Raw genomic sequence first — 8,889 nt, forward strand, 5'->3', positions numbered from 1 at the left:
TAGTATCCAACTTATAACACTTCACATGTCTTTATTTAGGTGTATCGGGTAATATTCTCTTGGGGCCCAGGCTATGATTTTCATAGAAATGATGCTGTACTATGAAATTAGTTGACAAAGGCCAACTAATGCCATTATTTCCTTATCTACTTGGGGGAAGTAACTTACCATCTCTCTAGCTGGCTCACTAACATGTTGAAGATTTATACAGCTTGTTATTTTCTCCGCATTCAGCATCACTTCAGTTTTCTCAAAACTTTACTGATTTCACCATAAAGGAAATTTAGAATTCCAGCCAAGGGAATCAGACAGAACACAGATCAGCGTTTTGGTCCTATGCCCACTGAGGACTACTTGAGGAAGCTAGCTTAATTTTGCTTTTGAAAATCCAAACTCAATGTAAAGTGTGAGCTGGGAGAAGCCTGGATATAGGTGCTTTAAAATATTTCAGTTGTAGAATCTTTCTGTTGCATGGCCATGGACAAATACTTTAATGATTAACTGTATAAGAAAATGTAATGTAAATGTAGAGAGCAAAAAAGAGTCCACATTAACTTATAATATGTAATAGTAATAATTTTAAGATGGAAAAATAAAACTTACATATAAATATTTTTCTTAAGTCCATAGCCAAAGACCTAGAGTCAGGCCTATTGTTTTCTTTAAGCTTTTTTTTTTTAACCTTAGAAGTATATGTGTGTGCGTGTGTGTGTAAATATATATATATATATATATATATACACACATATATATACACACATATATACATACATATACAAAAAAATATATATATATTTATTTATTTGCAGCAACCTATTTCCTCTGACTTTTACAAAGGAAGTATATTACAATTCTTTGGATTGGCTCTCAAATTTTTAAGAATCTGTGTCCAGTTGAAGTAGCAATTTAAGAGTATCTATTTTCCATTTCCTGAACTTTGATGTTAGTTATTTCCTTTCTTAGAAATAAAGTTCTTAAATGCTTTATTTATTTTCTTTGTGAGTAGCTTCTCACATATACTTTGAGGAACAAAAAAAAAGGAGTCTCGTGATTTTCAGGAATGATAAGATACAGACCCTACTACAGAGGACATGGAGAAGAACTGAAAATATGCTGGAATTTTGTCAGATTTAGAAGTTCTACAGACTCATGTGAGGGACAAAGTTCATTCAGGGTCTTAGCACTCTGTCACAGCAAAATATTCATTGATTTGGAACATCTGACAGCAGAAATTTAGAAACCAAATATTCTTCTTTCTAACAATATAATGCTGCCTCTTTTGGTAACTGTAAATAACTATGATAGACATGTTGTTAAATTTCACATTCATTATAGAAGTATGAGATATATGTGACAAAGATAACATCTACTTTTTTCATAAGACTTTATTTTGCTTTAGGCAAGTGATAAAATATTGTTTTAGGAAAATTTGAATGATTCCAGGCATATTAACAAACATAATGGGTGATACTATTAATAACACTATTACCGGGGCGCCTGGGTGGCGCAGTCGGTTAAGCGTCCGACTTCAGCCAGGTCACGATCTCGCGGTCTGGGAGTTCGAGCCCCGCGTCGGGCTCTGGGCTGATGGCTCAGAGCCTGGAGCCTGTTTCCGACTCTGTGTCTCCCTCTCTCTCTGCCCCTCCCCCGTGCATGCTCTGTCTCTCTCTGTCCCAAAATAAATAAACGTTGAAAAAAAAAATTAAAAAAAAAAAAAAAGAATAACACTATTACCATTGTTTTAAACAAGACATATTTATTTCAAGAAATAATTGGGGCACCTGGTGGCTGAGTTGGTTAAGCATCTGAATCTTGATTTTGGCTCAGGTCATGATCTCATGGTTTGTGGGATTGAATCCCACGTCAGGTCTGCACAGATAACATGGAGCCTGCTTGGGATTCTTTCTCCTTCCCTCTCTCTGCCCCTCCCCACCAACTCTTTCTTAAAAGATTTTTTTTTTTCAAGAAAGAATTGTGTAGTCAACAAGATGCTCTTTTAGGCAGAACTGCAGATTCAAAGGCTATCTAGATGAATCTGCGTATGAGAAGTTCACGATGAGCATATAAGCCAATAATGAAAGTAAAATATTTTCCTGGTACAAAGTACACTTTGAATGATAATTTATTTAATACATACAGGTATGTATGTTTTGATAAAACAGATAGAAAATGCTATAGGGTTTAAGAACTGAAATTCAACAACTTAAAGAAAAGGAATACCTGAGGTGAACTTTGAAGAATTAAGCAAAACATGAGATTCTAAACCATGATGTGGATTGTAGCCATGAAAAAATAAAGTGAAATGAAGTGACAAAAGAAGTGGTTAGACTTGAAGTGATCAAAGAAGCTGGAAACCAGGATTAGAGAAAACAATTTAAAGTGAATAATGAATCTTCCAAAAAGAATGACAAGGAACAGGGTGAAGGTTATATTATTGAAAACAGAAACTGTATCTCATTCAATGCTTCATTATTAGTATCTTGAACTGTGCCTAATACTCAGTGATAATTCAAAAACTCTAGAAGGATGAACAGAAGGGATAGAGGAAAGACTGAAGGAAGACTATGTAGTTCTTTGTGTTAATGGTTGGTATGTCATAAATGATCCTCAAAGAAGAGATTGCTGGGTTGAGAGGAGTAGAACAACTTTTGAACTGAGGAGAGAGTGACACGGAAAACACTAATGCTTCCTTTTGGCAGGAAGAGTTGAGAAGGATGACAGAAACGGCCAACACTGGAGAATATACAGAGGCATATACTTAGAACAATCAAGTATAGTTTCAGTTATTGAAATGATGTGAAATAATATACAATGATGAAGTTTTCCAGTGGTTATCTGTCTTTTCCAAGTGATCACTCATTCACTAGAACTATTAGCTACAACCTTCATAGCAAAGCATTTGACTTGAATCTGTGCTCAGCCAATTGTTATGTCAGTTTTATATTTGAATGGCAAAACAAATAAACATTATAATACCCTAATTGACCCTAAAGTGACATGACTAGCTCAGCAAAAATAAATAAATAAAGAAATAAGTGTTTGAAACATAGTATTCGAGGAGCTCTCATGTAAGATGGGATGATGATTTAACTCCTTTATCATGTGATTGGGAAATCTTTCCCAAATCCCAGGATGATTTTATTATCAATTCACAGGTGCTACACCATTTGTTATAAGAAGAGTGTTTGTAAGGTAAAGAAAATACTTTGACATTTGGGTACTTTGACATTTACCATTGCTATTAATGATGCTATAAAAGCGTCATACAGAATGCCATTTATCCATGTACTGATGCTTATTAATTACAAATATTATATAATCTCTTTTAGATGTAAAAGGTTATGTGTTCTTTTTATTTCACATTCTGATTGAATCTAAATCAGCACAGAAGCAGAACCACTCTAAACTCAAATGTGAACTTTAAATAGGATTTTAACCTCAGGGATTTGCATGTCAGAAAGAATTTAAAGCCATTGAGAGAATCAGTAATGAGATATACTTTCTGTAAGCGATAACATTGCTTTTACAAATCTCCTATCTCCCCATATACACTAAAGAAAAATATAAAGGTAACACCATTCAGATTACTGGCATAGGGAGTTTTACTTGGGTATATGATTTAATTATATGCGGGTATGAAAAAGAAAACCACCTCTACAGTGGTGTAAGAATATGAATATGTAATGTGCCCCTTTTAAAGGAGAATTATTTGATATATTTCAATAGATACTGACAAAAGGACTTGAGTGGCAAAAATGATTCTAGCCAGAACCGGAGAGCAGCGGACCTTGCTGTATAGCACTTTATAGGTATGCAAAATAGAAAATACTTTCTTCTGGGCAAATTTTCCTTAATGTTCTCTTTTTCCGCTCTGCATGAGCACTGAAGGTATATTTATATTCAGTGATTCCTTCACATCTAATAATACCAGTATTTATTTTGGGTTAGTAGTCCTCACTCTGCTGCAATGATGAGTTTCATCCGTACTATAGAAACACACAGGAGCCTCACAGATAAACTCCAAACTTAGAGCTTGATTTTTAGAAGCACATGGTGATGATAATTAAAAACACATGTTTACTTTGATAGATAGAAGTCAATTTTTTTTGGTCTCCCTCTTGTGTTTTCTGTAACATGGAGGCTAAAAATGGAATGTGAAAATGATTTTGCGATTCAGTTGTTCTGCAGTAGTACAGCTAAAATCATAAAATTGTGCTATTTTAGTTTCTAGTAAATATAAGTCTTAACTGAAAAATTCCACATACACAGAATTATGGAATGGTGGCCTACAAAGGAAATTTAGAAATCATCCAGAAATTACCATGCCTTAGAAAGGAAAATGAAGCCATAGAAGGGTTAGTTGTAATTTAAAAGATATAATTTTTCATATTCAAAATAATTAGTCGTTTGATGGAAGAAGAATGACATGATATGACTTACATTTGGTATGGTTGTTTTATACTGATGAATTGAGTATATACTTTAATTAATAACTAATTTTGGTTTGTTACCTGTCATTAATATAATTGGATTTTTTTATGGTTTTGTTAAGAGCAAAAGAAATGTAACTGCATAAATTACCTCATTTCATCAATCAGAGGGAGAATTAGAATCAAAATAATTTTGTCCAAAAGTTGGGGCTATTCATTTTAGCAACTGGTAAAGAGTTTGAATTTTATTCAGGAAAAAAAAAAGCAAAGCCATTAAAATATTTTATGCAGAAAAGTTACATAATGCTACTACATTTAAAAAAGATCACTTGGGCCATTGTGCAGAGGACAGACCTTAGAAGTGCAAGGGTTATAGCAAGGGATGTGATTAGGAGGCTATTTTATGACAGTGCTGATGGTAATTTGGACAGCAGTGTTAATGGGGGAGGGGTGAACGTGCAGATTCTGTGTATATTTCAAAGGTATAGTCATAGGGTTTGCTAGTGAGTTTGGAGCTGGCAAAGAAAAAAAAAGAGGAGATAAATAAAGTCATCATAGATTAATATGATAAAGGAACTCACAGTCAACAGAGATATGTGTGATGTGTCCAATTAACAAGAAGTGGACTCAGCAATATGGAAAAAACAGGCATTTTCTACACCAAAGAAAAACAAAGTTTAAAGGAATACGTAGTAAGCAAAATTATATGTCAAAAATATTTGTACAAGAGAAATTGCTAATATAGAAGTTTGCGTGCATCAAAGACCACAAACTTTACAAAAAAAAAGAGAATGCTGCTAGTTAAGTTTACTTGTGAAAGCTAAGAAGGTAATACTAGGACAGGAGCTATTCATGTGTCGAGTAAACATAATTTATAATGATGAGGTTATATTCACTGTCAAATGTGAAGCACTAGCATACTATAAATAGAATAAATTTGTGTTCCAACGTGAGCTGGTAATAGCTGCATACAAGTCACCCATATACTGTGGTTCATATTTTTATGAACTAATTTGACTTTTTCCAAGATTCTATGTTAAAGAAGCCCATTAAGAAGAAATTCAGCTAGGGGCACCTGGGTGGCTCAGTCAGTTACACTTCCAAGGTCAGCTCAGCACATGACCTCATGGTTCATGAGTTCAAGCCCCTCATCCAGCTCTGTGCTGACAGCTCACACCCTGGAGCCTGCTTTGGATTCTGTGTCTCCCTCTCTCACTGCCCCTCTCTGACTTGCACTCTCTTCTCTCTCTCAAAAATAAATAATCATTAAAAAATTAAAAAAAAAAGAAAAAATTCAACTGGAATGGCTCCAAAGGACCAAAAACTACAACTGCAGATAACATTTGTATGAATGATGTCCAAATAAGAACTCTTAGATTTTTCTTTTTTGTTGTTGTTTCTTTTGTTTGACTTTCCTAGAGAACTAGTAACGTAATGAAAGGGCGAGCCTACACCGGCCGACTCCATCTTGTTCTGTGTCCTTCACCTAGACCATGCCTCCTCCCCTTGAGTAACCTCCTGCTCACCAGTTCAAACTTCCTGATCAAAACACGCCCAGAGACCTGCGTAACAGGACTCCGACCCTTCCCCAGCCAATCAGCTGAGGCCACAGCCATTACCTCACCAACTGCCCCTAGACCCCCAATAAAACCTTTGTGCTTTTGAAACTCGCTCTCTCTCCCTGGTATCTCACCGCTGCGTCGGTGCAGGTAGGGGATTGAGCTGGAGCTAGCTCGAATAAAGGCTCTTTGCTTTTGCATCGGACTCGGCTCCCTGGTGGTCTTTGGGGATCACGAATTCTGGGCATAACAGTAAATGTACATGAAAAGTAAAAAAACAAAAAAGACAAAAACAAAAACACTAGCTCACAGTGGATAGAATACATAAATGAGTCTTATTTTTACAACAAATGTTACTGAATACTTTCTTCATTGGAATATTTGTGTATGTAGAAATGGAAGAAGACAGATTTAACAATGAGCAACCAGTATGCAACAAAGATTTTTTAATACGTGATATTTTACTTCTCAGAATTACCTGTACTATTCTGATGATTTCAGTTCTCAGAATGACCCTGTCCTGTTTGGATGATATATCTCCATTTTAAGAGGAAAAAACTGTAGATGGAGTTCACAGTTAAGCAACTTGCTTTAGTTTTCTCTCTAAAAAATGGTAGGATCAATGGTCAAAACCAGTTTAGCTCCACTGTGAAGCCTCCTTTGAGTAATCTTGGCTCATTAAACAAATTAATATTCCAGCCATGGAAGTATTCTGCCAATAGAGATAACCAGGAAAAAAAATTGATTTTGAGTTTTTCATTTATTTATTACTCTTAGAAAGAAGAACAGGTAACTGAATTGTTTAATTAAAAATGAAAAATACCCGTAATTACTGAATAATAAAATTCCCTTATTTTGCTCCTTATCCTCTGTTTATGCAGCTGGAAAAAATTAATTTATCCTTACCTATTTTATCTTATTCTGGATGATGTGTCAAGCTGGATGATTTCACCAAGCTGTTGATAACGTACCATCTTACACTTGGGAATGTGCTATTGTGTATAATTTAATTACTGAGTTATCACACATTTTCCATGCATATGTTCATAAATTGAATCTATTGTCAATCATTTATTTTTTCTTCTGTGACAGAGAAAAATCTATTTCTACCCATATGTGGCTGAAAATAGTGTTTTTCTTCTTCTTCTTTGTCGGTTTTAGGATTACAAGAAGTTGTCTTTATTGTTTGTCATTGTTTGCAAACACATTTGGAAACATCATTTGCACAAGACATTGGAAAAGCTTTTCTGGTTTGATGGTTCTCATTCTAGGAAACAATAATTTAAAATGATGGAGAAAAGCTAAAATTAACTTTAGCTTAGTTTCCTTGATTCTAAATGCTTTTCGCTTACATCTTTATTAAAGGCTTACATAACATGCAATTTAAACTGCATTCAATCCACTAAGACAAGTTCTAGCCAAATGCTCTAAAAACATAGAACTTTTATTAGAAACAGCTTTCACTCTGTATTATAATAGTTGTGGGATGTTTTGATACAATTCGAACTGAAACACCTCAAGGTTCAGCAATCTGATGCTAGGAAGTAATTCATAAAACCTGACTTTTTATCAATTTGACTTTGAGACCATGTACATAAATTAGTCTAGAGTTTTTAACATTTTTATCAATAAATAACTACTTAACGATACTATCACATTGCTTCTGGGTGACGACATTGTAAAGAACTGTTCTTCCTTTCTCTGCCTGTTTCCTTCTAGATACATGAGATCATTAGCCTTTGAGCCCTTGATACAGAGAATAATGAAGCTGGTGAGTCATTTAATTTATAGCTTTTTCAGATAGTGCATGATATTATCTAATCTTAACTCTTAAATTCAGTGCCCTAGTCAGGCTTTCTCAAGTCAGTCATTTAATAACATTGCATCTGGCATTAAATTGAGCCTATGAATTTAGTTGCTGTTCTATACTATGGGGTCCTCCTAACAAAATTTGCAAATGGAAAAAAAAATGAGACTACATTGCTTCAGGTTAAATACCGGTAATTTTGACTTGCAGTACATTAAAACTTTCTTATCTAAAAACCACACCATCATCTCAACATAAGGATAACATTAAATGAAACTGATGAGGAAGCATAAGGCAAGCTGACACCCTGTAACCACCCCTCCCCCCCCGCCCCCACCCCAGGCCTCAAAGGTAGGATATGTGTGACACTCCTATGGCACTACCAGCTGCCCAAGAACAAAGGAAAGGGGAAAACAAATGGTTAGCTGATAGAGATCACAGTCAAGCAGGACCTGAGTCTGGGTCAGTTTCCATAGATCTTAGTAGGTTGTAAGAAAAAGGCAATCTTATCAAGAGCCTCTCCAGAAACCTATAAACTCAGTTTCCTGGAGCCCCAACATCACCCTCCCTTCCATAGTGATGTGGGGAACAAAGACAAGAAGGAAATAATAGGTAAAAGTAAATTTCTTTATAACCTGCAGCCCATTGACAAATCCTCCAGGCAAATACAACAGAGATTTCTCCAGGAACTCCCTATGGTCTTAATGTTATGTTAATGCCTTACTAGAGGGTAAACAACCTTAGTTTGACAGTAGCTAGGCCTCAGGTATCTTATGATCCTCATTAGCATATGAAAGTCCTTCTGGAGGCCTCCTTTTTGCTTTTACCTCCCCCAACTCCATGGTGTATAATCAGTTACTCTTTATAACCCCAGTGCAGCCCTTTCTGCCCACTGCTCCTGTCCCTGTGCTTTAATAAAATCATGTTTTTGCACAAAAGACATCTCAAGAATTCTTTCTTGGCCATCAGCTCTGAACCCCACCGCCCCAAAACCACATTAAAAGTACTAGTATATCAAATATACTTTTACAGTTGTAGTTTATCAGAAATAAGTTAAACATGGCAGGCTATATCCAAGGGTGAAAACCACCAA

The sequence above is a fragment of the Lynx rufus genome, unplaced genomic scaffold (genome assembly GCF_022079265.1).
Source record: "Lynx rufus isolate CCGP_SWC_20201006 ecotype Redwood Valley unplaced genomic scaffold, mLynRuf1.p SCAF_1, whole genome shotgun sequence".
NCBI classification, from domain to species: domain Eukaryota; kingdom Metazoa; phylum Chordata; class Mammalia; order Carnivora; family Felidae; genus Lynx; species Lynx rufus.